Here is a 13980-nt window from a genome sequence, read left to right on the forward strand (position 1 = left end):
AACTGTGTCAAAAGAATATCTCCTTGTTCTTAGGTGTCTATACATAAGTGTCCTCTATGAAGACACAATAAAATTAAATTGCAGTCAAATTCAATCACCAAGCTAGACTCGTTTCAGAGGTTCTCCCTCCTTTCTCAATAGCTGATGCTTAATGACTGCTTTGTTCCTTTATACTATCTTTCAGAAAGAAGAAAACCTGGATATTGAGCAAAACTGAAAACCTGTATTGGATTTCTTTCTTTGGTGTGTTTTTTGACTTTCAATGTATCCTTGCATTTCTTTGTTTATATATGGTGATATTCATCTTTGTGTTTCCTAAAAACTAGTTACACAGATATAAAGTAAAAATATATAAAATATAAAACAACATCAAATATAAAATATAAAATATCTCCAAGTTCAGAGTATGGGCAAAACTAGACACATATCTAGACAAAAATTGAACACATGCAGTCATGGAAATAGTCATAAATGTAATATTTGAAGTCAGATGTAGTTTTGAGAATCGTTTTTCAATAAAAAATGCATAGTTTCAAACAAATGAGATATAGTGTCAAACAAATGAGACATAGTTTCAAATAATGTAGAGAGTTGGGCAGAGTGGGGGTCTGCATGCTGGAATACAGCCTGACGCACACCCACAGTCAGCCCAAACCAGCATTCACAAAGAACTTCCATTGAAAGCATAAATCAGAAAAACCAAAGGTCATAAAAAAACAAAAACCTCCATCTCTGCATTTTAACCTTTTGGGATAATTGACTGAAATTCAAAGATTTTTTTAGACTCTGCTTTGGACATTTTTGTAACTTAGTTCCCCGCCCCCCACCAATCTTTGGATACTGTATGCAAAGCACAAACATTTTTTGGGGGTCTCTATACAACTTACAGACACACAAATCTCGTTACTCAATATAGGTCTGAAGTTTGCCTCAACACAAAAAATGGAGAGATTTCAAACCTATATAGGAATTGAAAAATATATATGCAACCTATCTTTAAAAAAATACCATATAAAAATGCAACAAAGTCTCAGCCACACAAAGAATATCTACATACAGATTTAAAACCTAGATCTAAGTGGTATCCTAGAAAGGAGGTCAGTAAAGAAATGGAAGCATTTAAATTAGAAGTAGAACAGGACCTTAGGAAAATAAAAGGAAGTAGAACACAAAATAACCTCACAAAAGGGGAAATGAATGCGATCAAAGACTTAGAAGAAAATTCCCAAATCACGATACGTCAGGATGACAAAGGAGGGGGGCATAGTGGTCATGGACACCAACAAGCTCAAAAAGGATCCCACAGAAGAATATACAATGCTACTAACAAAATTTAACCAGCTCAGCATTAAAAAAAGACATTTTACATAAATCGAAATATAAATTTATCATAGGAAATCACAGAATCCCAGTATTCTACACTCTACCGAAAGTGCATAAGGACCATAGAAATCCAGGACCATAGAAATAGGATCACTTACTGCCAATTTGTGAAATGGTAAAAATCACACCAAGTTACATTAAGGATACCACCCAGATTATTTCAACACAAACAAGGAATACAAGCAGTGTATCGTACTTCTTATCACAGCATCCGGAAATGAAGGAGGAACAAGCCTCCTTCATTTTAAAAGGGATAGATTTTATTTAAAATCATAACTATTTTATGTTTGAAGGTTCATTTTACCGTCAGACTACAGGTACCGCCATGGGCACCAGGTTCGGACCGAGTTACGCCAACTTGTTTTCGGGGTATTGGGAGTTACATACCATCCAGCTTAAACTCAGTACGGATCTAGTGCTCTGGAGGCGGTACATTGATGATGTCATACTAATCTAGCAATCTGGAAGGGATTCATTAGACCAGTTCATAAACTCCTTAAACATTAACAACTTCAATCTAAAATTCACCCCACACATTGACACCGAAAGGATTGAATTTTTAGATCTTCTTTTTTCGATTGAAAAGCATAGACTATCTTGTTCCACCTATTAAAATCCTACAGCTAAAAACAGCTACATCTTACAGAAAAGTTGTTACTTACCAAGATGGCTTCTAAATGTACCATATGGACAGTTTTGTCGTTTCAGGCGGAACTGCACATATGATGAATCCTTGGAAAAGGAGGCAGCACAGTTAAAACAAGATTTCAAGTCACATCTTATGAAAAGGTTAAATCCCTAGATAGAAACACCTTTTTTGAGGACAACAAAACAACAGCCACAACAAAAACAGAAACAAACATTATATTACCTTTTAGTGCCAACTATCGGAATATTTAAAAAAACACTGGTACCTTATAAAAAAGGACAAGACCCCCCATTGTATACACAAAAGCACACAATTTAAATAATAAAGTAGTGCCCGCTATCAAAATGAAAAACAAACAGACAATAAATAATTTATCATGGCTTATATTTAAGGGTTTCTACCTCTGTGGTACCTATCTAGGCTGTAAAACCACAACATTTCGAAGGAGACAACTCGGGTAAAATCCACAACCAATAACTTTGAAGTGGACAAACAAGAATTTTTCACTTAGGGTACTAAGTGTACTATATATCTTTTGGAGTGTCCATGCCACCTACAATATATAGGGCGAACATTTAGACCTCTAAAAGAGAGAGTGAAGGAACATATTAGGAATATCAAAACATTTTTTACCAATCAATCTCTATCTCTGCATTACCGTAAGTATCACAATAGAGACCCAAAAACTCTGAAATGTTGTGCTTTGCATACAGTACCCCAAAAAATTATCCCAAAAGTTTTAAATGCAGAGATGGAGGTTTTTGGTTTTTTATGACCTTTGGTTTTTATGATGTATGCTTTCAATGGAAGTTCTTTATGAATGCTGGAGGGGTTTGGGCTGACTGTGGGTGTGCGTCAGGCTATATTCCAATATGCAGACCCCCACTCTGCCCAACTCTCTCCATTCAATGTTCAATTTTTGTCTAGATGTGTGTCTAGTTTTGACCAGTACTTAAATTTTATGTTGTTTTATATTTTATATATTTTTTACTTTATATCTGTGTAACTAATATTTAGAAAACACAAAGATGAATATCACCATACATAAACAAAGAAATACAAGGATACATTGAAAATCCAAATACACACCAAAGAAAGAAATCCAATACAGGTTTTCAGTTTTGCTCAATATCCAGGTTTTCTTCTTTCCGAATTGAATTTGACTGCAATTTAATTTTATTTTTAATTTTATTGTGTCTACATAGAGGACACTTATGTATAGACACCTAAGAACAAGTGTGTTTATTTGAACCTTGCCAAGGCTAGCACTCTCCTTGTCCCACACATGTAAAGGAGATTACTATATACGCAAAGGAGATTGCTGCACCTGGCCAGACAAGGACAGCTTTGGTAAGAATGGAGAACGCTCTCAGAGAGGTGTTATCATTAAAAGGAACCAACAGTTACGGAGCTCCGGAACCTTAAGTGCACATCGGTTCCACACATGTGTAGTAAGTCTGATCGGACGCTGAAGGAGACACGTGCTTGCAAGCAGAACGGAGAACTGAATGGTGTGTGAATTGTATACGATCTTATATTTCTCACAAACATCCAGCAAACGCCTCTAAATCAAATATCACAATCTTGCTTTCCTAAACCATTTGCAAGCCACAAAAGAGATTAAAGATATATTTGTGTCATGCTGTATTCAACTAAGACGTTAGAGTGGTGATAAATGTATGCTACATCTTATCTAACTACTGTGTTTAAATTGGGACATTACATACAAGAAAGTGAAAGAGAAAAGAAGATTTATACTTTGATATATCTTCATTTTTTTAACAAAGAGACCCTATCTTGTACTCACCTTACAACCTTTTCTGATACATATTGCTGACCGAGTAACAAATAATGCAATACCTTAACAAATAATGCAATATTTCAATAGTGTGAACATAACACATATGTTTTGGGGACTTATATACCTCTTTTACAAACCAGCTGATATAGTGATATTTCCAATTTATGTGTACAATGTATGTGTACTATTTTGATATATGTGTTTTTATGTAACCTATATGTGTTTTTATGTAACCTGTATGGGTCTTATGTTTGATCTTTAGTACAACAGTGCTTTAATAAAACAGTATTTTTATTGAGAAATAAATACTTGCAACTATAATTGGGTGTGCCGTAAACTGGTGCCCTGGACACTTTATGGGAACCTTGTAAACTCCCTGTTGTTCCACATCTCTTGGAACAGATGGGGTTTTTCATCTAATCATTTAGTATGCAGATTCTTCAAATCTTTAAAGGACATCAAACTTCCTATTAGAACACGGTGTCCAGAGTGGCATCCTCCCTTGGTCCTACATTATCTCACAGAACCTCCCTTTGAGCCTATACAGGAAGCCTCTCTAAAATCATTATCGTGACCTTCTTTTTAGTTGCTGTTTCCACCGCTAGAAATATTTCAGAGATTCAAGCCTAATCCTGCAAAGAGCCATACTTACCAATAAGACCAGACTGCATCATACTAAGCACAGTTCCATTGTTTATTCCTAAAGTGGCCTCAGTTTCTAATTTAAATCAGGAATATTTTCTTCCAGCTTCAGTAAGGATGGTCATCAGCAAGTTCTACATCTTCTGGATCTTAAAAGATCCATCATGACTAGAGATGAGCGAACATGCTCGTTCGAGCATTAGCGTACTCGAAACTGCTCGTTGCTCGGACGAATACTTCGCCCGCTCGAGAAAATGGCATCTCCCGCCGTTTTGCTTTTTGCCGGCCAGAAACAGAGCCAATCACAAGCCAGGAGACTCTGCACTCCACCCAGCATGACGTGGTACCCTTACACATCGATAGCAGTGGTTGGCTGTCCAGATCAGGTGACCCTGGAATAGACTAGCCCCTGCCGGCGCTGCACGGATCATTCTGTGTCTGGATGCCGCTAGGGAGAGAGCTGCTGCTGGTCAGGGAAAGCGTTAGGGTGTTCTATTAGAATAGTGTTAGGCAGGAGTGATTCTACAAGAACCCAACAGCCCTTCTTAGGGCTACAATAACGTTATACATTTTTTTTTTTATTTGCTTGTGACTGGGCTTGCTGGCACTAGTAGTGCAGCTAGTACCATATTGTGAGGAATTTGCAGGGGGACTTGCTACCGTTGTGTTTAGCTCTTAGTGACACACATATCCACCTCAAACACCAAAGTGGGACAATTTATTAGGGGTTTGATTAGAATTAGGCAGAGTCTGCTGATTTTTTTTTTTTTTACCTTTATTTCATTTTATAGCTCAAACTCATCTTGCAAAGCAGTGTGCTTTCATTGTAGGCTACAAAATAGCCATAGGAGATACCCAACGGCTTACTTAGGCCTACAATAGCGTTATATTTTCCTTTATTTTGTTTGCTTGTGGCTGGGCTTGCTGGCATTAGTAGTTCAGCTAGTACCATATTGTGAGGAATTTGCTGGGAGACCTGCGACCGTTGTGTTTAGCTCTTAGTGACACGCATATCCACCTCAAACACCGAAGTGGGACAATTTATTAGGGGTTTGATTAGAATTAGGCAGAGTCTGCTGATTAATTTTTTTTTTACCTTTATTTCATTTTATAGCTCAAACTCATCTTGCAAAGCAGTGTGCTTTCAGTGTAGGCTACAAAATAGCCATAGGAGAACCCCAACGGCTTACTTAGGCCTACAATAGCGTTATATTTTCCTTTTTTTTGTTTGCTTGTGGCTGGGCTTGCTGGCATTAGTAGTGCAGCTAGTACCATATTGTGAGGAATTTGCAGGGAGACCTGCGACCGTTGTGTTTAGCTCTTAGTGACACGCATATCCACCTCAAACACCGAAGTGGGACAATTTATTAGGGGTTTGATTAGTATTAGGCAGAGTCTGCTGATTTATTTTTTTTTTACCTTTATTTCATTTTATAGCTCAAACTCATCTTGCAAAGCAGTATGCTTTCAGTGTAGGCTACAAAATAGCCATAGGAGAACCCCAACGGCTTACTTAGGCCTACAATAGCGTTATATTTTCCTTTTTTTTGTTTGCTTGTGGCTGGGCTTGCTGGCATTAGTAGTTCAGCTAGTACCATATTGTGAGGAATTTGCTGGGAGACCTGCGACCGTTGTGTTTAGCTCTTAGTGACACGCATATCCACCTCAAACACCGAAGTGGGACAATTTATTAGGGGATTAGAATTAGGCAGAGTCTGCTGATTTTTTTTTTTTTTTTTACCTTTATTTCATTTTATAGCTCAAAGTCATCAGGCACAGCACAAAATCCAGTTGTGTGCTGTCAGTGTAGGTTAGAAACTAGCCATAGCAATAGGATAGCATCGTTTTGTTAAAAAAAAATAAAAATAAAAAAAAATAAACACAAAAAAAAAAAATTCTAAGTTTACACTTTAATTTGGAAAATGTTTAAACCGAGGGCTAGGGGTAGAGGACGAGGGCGTGGACAAGGGCGTCCAACTACTGCAGGGGTCAGAGGCCGTGGTCCTGGGCGGGGTGAGACACCACCTGCTGATGAGGGAGCAGGGGAACGCCGCAGAGCTACACTGCCTAGGTTCATCATGTCTCAAGTTACTGGGACTCGTGGTAGAGCACTGTTGAGGCCAGAACAGTGCGAAGAGGTGATGTCGTGGATTGCGGACAATGCTTCTCGCCATTTGTCCACCAGTCAGTCCCAGCAAAATTTGGCATTTGAACCGGCATACTCTGAGGAACTGTTTTCTGGACCCTTCCCACAGTCACAAACCACTTGTCCGGTTGCTGCTGAGCAATTTTCCGATGCCCAGGTTTTCCACCGGTCGCAGTCTGTGGGTGATGATGACATTACTGACGTAGTGGAAGAAGTGTGTAAAGAGGTGTCGGACGATGAGGAGACACGGTTGTCAGACAGTGGTGAAGTTGTTGTCAGGGCAGGAAGTCCGAGGGGGGAGCAGACTGAGGGATCGGAGGATGATGAGGTGACAGACCCAAGCTGGGTTGATAGGCTGGGTGAACACAGTGCTTCTGAGACGAAGGCAAGTCCTATAGCAGAACAGGTTGGAAGAGGCAGTGGTGGGGCCAGACGGAGAGGCAGGGCCAGAGCTGGTGCATCAGCGCCAAATGTTGCCCGTAGTCAAGCTCCCGTGGCGAGGGCTAGATTTTCAGAAGTCTGGAGGTTCTTTAAAGAAACACCGGATGACCGACGGACTGTGGTGTGCAACCTTTGCCAAACCAGGATCAGCAGGGGTTCCACCACTACTAGCTTAACTACCACCAGTATGCGCAGGCATCTGAATGCTAAACACCCCACTCAATGGCACCAAGCCCATTCACCTCCTGCCGGGCACACCACTGCTCCTTCCCCTGTGTCATCTGCTAGTCAGCCCCCTGCCCAGGACCACGGCCCAAACACCTCCCGTGCGAAAACCCCATCTTCGCCTCCACGATCCTCCACAGCATCCACCAGCGTTCAGCTCTCCATACCCCAGACGCTGGAGCGCAAAAGGAAGTATAGCGCAACCCACCCACACACCCAAGCCCTCAACGTCCACATCTATAAGTTGCTTAGCCTGGAGATGCTGCCCTATAGGCTGGTAGAGACCGAGGCCTTTCGAAACCTCATGGCGGCGGCCGCCCCTCGGTATTCGGTCCCCAGCCGCCACTACTTTTCCCGATGTGCCGTCCCGGCCCTGCACAAGCACTTGTCAGAGAACATCATCCGTGCCCTGACCAACGCCGTTTCTGACAAGGTCCACCTGACCCCGGACACGTGGACCAGTGCTGCCGGGCAGGGCCACTATTAATCGCTGACGGCACATTGGGTTAACTTGGTGGAGGCTGGGACCGAGTCTGACCCTGGGGCTGCTCATATACTGCCGACGCCGAGGATTGCGGGGCCTACCTCGGTCCAGGTCTCAAAGGCCTCCTCCACCTCCCACCCCTCCTCTACCTCCTCCTCCTCCGAATTACCATCCGTGGGCATGGCGCCATCAGTCGGTAGCTCTAAGCACAGCAGCAGTGCCATCGCTAAGCGACAGCAGGCGGTGCTCAAACGGCTGAGCCTAGGCGATAAAAGGCACACCGCCCAAGAGCTATTACAGGGCATCACGGCGCAGACTGATCTGTGGCTGGCACCGCTGAACCTGAAGCCAGGCATGGTTGTGTGTGACAACGGCCGTAACCTGGTGGCGGCTCTGCAACTCGGCAGACTGACACATGTGCCATGCCTGGCCCATGTGTTAAATCTCATAGTTCAGCGGTTCCTCAAGACATACCCCAATCTGTCTGATTTGCTCACGAAGGTGCGCCGCATCTGTGCGCATTTCAGGAAGTCCAGCACAGATGCTGCCACTCTCAGGGCAGCGCAGCGCCGCCTCCAACTGCCCGCTCACCGACTGTTGTGCGACGTGCCCACGAGGTGGAATTCAACATTAACCATGTTATCCAGAGTTTACAAGCAGCGCAGAGCGATTGTAGACTGCCAGATGTCAACTTCCACCAGAACTGGTAGTCAGGTCAGTCAGCTTCCCCAAGTCTACAATGAGGAGTGGACGTGGATGTCTGATATCTGTCAGGTGCTGAGTAACTTTGAGGACTCAACACAGATGGTCAGTGGCGATGCCGCCATCATCAGCCTCACCATCCCGCTGCTTGGCCTGTTGAAAAACTCACTGGTCAGCATGAAGTCGAAAGCTTTGCGCTCGTCACAAGAGATGGGGGAAGAAGATTCCCTTGTTGATAGCCAAAGCACCCTTAGGTCTGTTTCTCAGCGCATATCGGAGGAGGTGGAGGTGGAGGAGGATGAGGAGGAAGAGGAGGAGAATGTTGGCGAGACAGAAGAGGGAACCATTGTTCAGTCCTTCACTGTTCAGCGTGTATGGGCAGAAGAAGAGGAGTTGGAGGAGTTGGAGGAGGAGGAAATGGGCAGTCAGGCCAGTGAGGGGAGTGAATTCTTGCGCGTTGGGACTCTGGCACATATGGCAGATTTCATGCTAGGCTGCCTATCCCGTGACCCTCGCGTTCAAAGAATTTATTCCAGCACCGATTACTGGGTATTCACTCTCCTGGACCCACGGTACAAGCAAAATCTTTCCACTCTCATCCCTGGAAAGGAAAGGAGTGTGAGAATGCATGAATACCAGCAGGCCCTGGTGCACAAGCTGAAACAGTATTTCCCTTCTGACAGCGCTAGCGGCAGAGGGCGTACTTCTGCGGGACAAGTAGCGAGGGAGAGTAGGCGAGCAGGCAGCTTTTCCAGCACTGGCAGGGGTACGCTTTACAAGGCCTTTGCCAGTTTTATGTCACCCCAGCAAGACAATGTCACCTGTCCCCAGTCTCGGCAGAGTAGGGCTGATCTTTACAGAAAGATGGTGAGGGAGTACGTGGCTGACTATACCATCGTCCTAAATGATCACACAGCTCCCTACAACTACTGGGTTTCAAAGCTGGACATGTGGCACGAACTGGCGCTGTACGCCTTGGAGGTTCTTGCCTGCCCTGCCGCTAGCGTGTTGTTCGAGCGGGTTTTCAGTGCAGCTGGTGGCATCATCACCGATAAGCGTACACGCCTGTCGACTGACAGCGCTGACAGGCTGACGCTTATCAAGATGAATAAAGCCTGGATTTCTCCGGATTTTCATTCTCCACCAGGTGAAAGAAGCTCAACCTGAATAATGTATGCACTCCTCCTCCTCATTGTCCTCCTTCTCCTCCTCTTTGTACACTAAAGCATAGGAAACTGGCTATTTTTTGCCAGGGCCAACTGGCTCTAGCTATAGTACTCTATGTATTTAATTTTTCTGGAGGGCCACCTACCCGGTCCTCTGTTTTAAGCAATTTTTGGGAGTGCCACATACAGGCACTCAATCTATTTAATTTTTCTGGAGGACCACCTACCTGCTCCTCTGGTTTGAAAACTTTTTTGGACTGCCACATACAGGCACTATCCAAATTAAATTGTCTCCATAGCAGCCTCCACATGTCGTCTTTTTAGCTGGCTCCACACGTTGTCTCCATTGCTACCTCCACACGTCATCGCCATAGCTGCCTCCAAAAGGCGTCCATATAGCTGCTTCCATAAATTGTCTCCTTATCAAACGAACTGTGTCAGGCAGAATTTTGGGTTGTTTTCATGGATTCCACATTAAACTTGTTAACTTTGGCGCCACCCTGCTGTGTAATCCACAAAATATACTGGCAAACTTTTATCATTTACCAATATTATTTCAGCGCTTCTTGCGCATCTGTTTACATTCCCCTCACCCGCCATATCCCAAACTTATAAGAACGCTACTACACTTGATCTTATACAAAAGGTTCTTAGAAGTGCTGTTTGGGGAGTAGCCTAGAGACAGGGGCTTGGATTGGCGAAAGCTCGCCTGGCAGCGGAGCGCCAGCTCCATCTCAAGATCCAACTAACATAGTTTTAACTGCAGCACCTTTAATCTACTACTAGTTCACTGCCTCCATACATCGTCTCCTTATCAAACGAGCTGTGTCAGGCAGAATTTTCAGGTGTTTAACCAGATACATAGTGGAACTCGGCCCATCTGTCGCCGCCATGCTGGAGACCTGAAGTTGCAATCATAGCAGCGCAATATGGATGCCCCATACTGTCGCTCTTAATCATGGAACCATTTCCGTAAAAACAATTAAAAATAGAACCACTATGCTATTCCATTATTCCTAGGTGAAATATTCAAACGACCCGGCCTGATTAGAAAATTATAATTTTTTCAAAGTAAACGCTTCTGGCCCCCAGGCCCATTTTGGGTGGGGAGGAGCCGAGAGACAGGGGCTTGGACAGGCGAAAGCTCGCCTGGCAGTGGACCGCCAGCTCCATCCCAAGATTAGGCAGCCTCAGAGGCATCCATGCATGCTGCCCCTGCTGTTTCCTGTCCATTTTGCCTCCACGATCCTCCACAGCGTCCACCAATGTCTCATTTCAACTCTCTATACCCCAGACGCTGGAGCACGAGAGGATATGCAGCATATCATCCCCTTATCAAACGAGCTGTGTCAGGCAGAATTTTCAGGTGTTTCACCAGATACATAGTGGAACTCGGCCCATCTGTCGCCGCCATGCTGGAGACCTGAAGTTGCAATCATAGCAGCGCAATATGAATGCCCCATACTGTCGCTCTAAATCATGTAAGTCGTCTCCATGGCTGCCTCCACATGTCGTCCCCTTATCAAAAGAGCTGTGTCAGGCTCATTTTTCGGGTGTTTCACCAGATACGTTATGGAACTTGGTCACTATGTCGCCAACATGTTGTGTTATCGACTAAATATACCGTCAACCTTTTGTTCACATAGGAAATCATTTCACCTCCTTTGGTGAAACCTGAGTCCATTTAGGGTATGTCGCCATGAGACTCTCTAGCCTGTCACTGCTGCCGCTGCCTCTGCATGCCATCCCCTATAGTGTCAGGGTCAATTATTGGATGTTTTAGATGATATCTAGCCTCATTCGGTCACTCTGTCATGGCCATGCTGTTGCCCATAATTTTTGCATAATGGTGCGATTAAGCAGCCTCAGAGGCATCCATGCATGCTGCCCCTGCTGTTTCCTGTCCATTTCCGTGGTGTTTCCATCCTTTTCTGAGGTTCCCAGGTGTTTGGCCAAGCTTCCCTGTGCAGAGCCTTGGTCCCCTTGAAAAATGCTCGAGTCTCCCATTGACTTCAATGGGGCTCGTTATTCGAGGGGAGCACTCGAGCATCGGGAAAAGTTTGTCTCGAATAACGAGTACCCGAGCAATTTAGTGCTCGCTCGTCTCTAATCATGACTTATCTAGAGAACAAAAAGGGGCAGATTTATCAAGTGTCTGAAAGTCAGAATATTTCTAGTTGCCTATGACAACCAATCTACAGCTTTCATTTTACCAGTCCTCATGAATATTTTAAAGAGAAGCTGTGATTGGTTGCCATGGGCAACTAGAAATATTCTGACTTTCAGACACTTGATAAATCTGCCCCAAAGTCTTTTAGAAAGTCTAAATCTCTGTTTCTCCAATTTCAAGGTCCAAGAAAAGGGATGGAGGCCTCTGCAGCCTCTCTCTCTCTCTCTCACTGGATAAAACAGATTATTTCTATGGCTGTTTTATCTATAGAACAGTATCAGTGCAGTGCACGCGGCAGATGCTGGTACATTAAATTGCAGCAGCCCCTGTCAGCGGGAGGGACACTGATCTAAGTGTAAGTAGTAAGTACTGATCTGATGTAAGTAGTGGCAGAGCCGGGAGTAATAAACTCACTGATCTGCCCCTGCACACACACCTGACAGGACTGGTGCGATCTGTGGGTGAGCAGCGCTGCTGTATCCCTCTTCTTTTCCGACATCTGACACTGTCTCACACAGGACCTGCAGTGATGTCATTGGGTCATGTGATGGTCTGAAGCTGCCGGATTCCTACAACGGATGCTTCCTGTCAGTTATGCTGGAGGATGTTTTACACAGGAGATTTAATAGTGTGTGTGGGAGGGAGTGGGACATAGGGCTAATACTGTGTGTAAGGAAGCTGGGGGGATATGGAGCTGCTTATGTGTGTGGGGGGGGGGGGCAGAGGGGATGGGGAGCTGATGGGGGGGCCTGAGGGAATGAGGAGCTGATGGTGTGGGGGGGATAGGGAGCTGATGGAGGGGCTGAGGGGATGGGGAGCTGATGGTTTGTGGGGGGCAGATGGAATGGGTAACTGATGGTGTGTGGGGGCAGAGGGGATGGAGAGCTAATGCGGGGGCTAAGGGAATGGGGAGCTGATGGTGTGTGGGGGGCAGAGGGGATAGGGAGCTGATGGTGTATGGGGGCAGAGGGGATGGGGAGCTAAAGAAAGGAGATATTAAATTTGAACTGAGATGGAAGTGACAAGGACAGAACTGGATAGTGAAAATAATAGCTGTAGGAGGGCACTAATCCAAAGTGGGAGCAAATTAATGGGTGCTAAATGTAAAAGATAGTGGGACACTAAAGTTACAAGGTGTACTCACCTTATGAGGCTGGGGTTAACAAAATTTTGGTAGGTGGGGGCCCCTTTAGGAATTTCGCTCCAGGGCCCTGTGGACTCTAGTTACGCCACTATTTACAGATACGGGCTTATTCTACACAATCTACTGCTACTTCCTGGGCATAGTATGCAATACTCTCTATAGATCAGATCTGTCAAGCAGCTTCTTGGACTTCTTCTAATTCTTTTGCTAAACATTACAGGCTGAATGTCTCCTCAGCTGGCTTGTTGGTGCTGTCAACTACGGCTTCAAAAATTTGCCCCCCCTTTGATTTGCTACCTGAATCCCATCAGTGCTACCTGAATGTCGAGAGGAATATCTAAATTTTGCTTATCTGAAAATGTCTTTTCCTCGGAGTCCAAAGGCAGCACTATTATATTCCCTCCCAATAAAATTATTATTTTTTGCTGCATAAAACAACAATTGTTATTGTATTCTTCTGTTACAATTAGGACTCTTTACCCATCAGTGCTGACTTGCTCTTACTGCATTGTTATTTGCACCGGTGCAATCCGGTTACCCCGGAGGATCACTGGGATTATTAACTCCCTGTACTGTATAATTCTGTATAAAAAAAACAATAAAAGATTTATGTTAAAAAAATATATTTATATTATGAATATCCTACCATGGTTCAGTCGAATAGCACCTTATAAGATAATGACCCTGCCCAAGTATTCTTTTTTTTTTCCTGAATCCTCCTTCAGGAATAATACATGTGTTAACATGATGTTAACATACATACTAGCACAGTGTGAACAAACATATTTGTTAACACAGCGTTAACAGTGCGCTAACACATACGTTTAGTAAACACCATGTTAACAGAAATGTAATTAGGCAAATCTACTCTTCTCAACTGTTGTGATGCGTTTGAAAACGCATGTGTTAACGCCACTTTTGACCTTATACTTTGAAGTAACCAATGAATTTAATTGCTCTCAATCATCTTCTGGAGCAAATCCTGACTAATAGCAGTCCATTATTGCACAATCAATGCCTGCATTTT

Source organism: Engystomops pustulosus, chromosome 11 (assembly GCF_040894005.1).
Source record: "Engystomops pustulosus chromosome 11, aEngPut4.maternal, whole genome shotgun sequence".
In the NCBI taxonomy this organism is placed as follows: domain Eukaryota; kingdom Metazoa; phylum Chordata; class Amphibia; order Anura; family Leptodactylidae; genus Engystomops; species Engystomops pustulosus.